This window comes from Triticum aestivum, chromosome 7B, assembly GCF_018294505.1.
Source record: "Triticum aestivum cultivar Chinese Spring chromosome 7B, IWGSC CS RefSeq v2.1, whole genome shotgun sequence".
In the NCBI taxonomy this organism is placed as follows: Eukaryota; Viridiplantae; Streptophyta; class Magnoliopsida; order Poales; family Poaceae; genus Triticum; species Triticum aestivum.
Genome location: NC_057813.1, coordinates 627,095,387 through 627,096,539, shown reverse-complemented (window position 1 = coordinate 627,096,539; position 1,153 = coordinate 627,095,387).

The following is a 1,153-nucleotide window of genomic DNA, read 5'->3' as shown; positions in this document are numbered from 1 at the left end:
CAGATCGACCCCGTCCGCTGCCCCGCCGCCGCCCGCCGCCCAGACACCGTCCGCGCGCCGCCCCGATGCTGTCTGCACGCCCCCGTCTTCGCCCCTGCCCCGTTGTCGCCAGGCTGCCCCGAAGCCGCCCGCTGACGCCGTCATCATCGCCCGCGCCCGTCGTCACCGTAGCCGTCGCCCGCGCCCGTCATCGCCGTCGTTGCGGGGAAGCACCACGCCGGCTCCCGCGACCCGTTCATCCCCGAGGCTATTCGTCCGCCGCCGCACCGATTCCGGCCGGCGACCTTGACCCCTCCCCGCGCTGTGAGCCCCTTCCTCCTCCCCTTTCCTTCTCATTGTTGTCCCCGCACGTCATCCGTAAGCGCGCGCCACCGCTAACCATCGTCGCTGTCGCCGTATAATGCTCTGTATATGCTCACTATATGTATGTATGTATGTATGTATGTATGTATGTATGTATGTATGTTCACTGTATAATGCTCTGTATATGCTGTATAATGCTCACTTTTGCATTTTTTTTGTTACCGATAAAAAGGTCTATTTTTTGTTGATATGTATGTTCATATATATGCTCATTAATATTAAAAAATGTTCATATGCTCATTTAAGAAAATGTTCATATGTAACATTTAAGAAAAAATGTAAATGTATGTATGCTCATATGCAAAGAATTATTTTTGGATGAAATGAGATGAGATAGATGTGTTTTGTGTTGGAGAAGAAAAGAGGAAGAAGGAAGAAGAAGGAAAAGAGGGTCGAGGGGGGGGGGTCGATATACCCCCTCCATGGCTACATTTTTAGAAAAGGATCATCTATATATGTTCTCTGATTTAGTACATTTTAGGTTAGTTTCATTTTTAGAAAAGTTTTATATATTTAGGAGAGGAAAAGGGAAAATAAGAAGAGGAAAAAGGAGAAGAAGAGGAGAGGAAGAAAAGGAAGAGGAGAAGAAGAGGAGAGGAAGAAAAGGAAGAGGAGAAGAAGAGGAGAGGAAGAAAAGGAAGAGGAGAAGAAGAAAAAATCTCCTCTTTTTTTCTTCTTTTTTTTCTTCGATCTTCTCCTCTATTCCTTTCTTCTTCTCCTCTTTTTATTTCTTCTTTGTTTTCTTATGTTTTATCGGGTCTGTCGTCGTCCATATACCCCTCCCGATAAC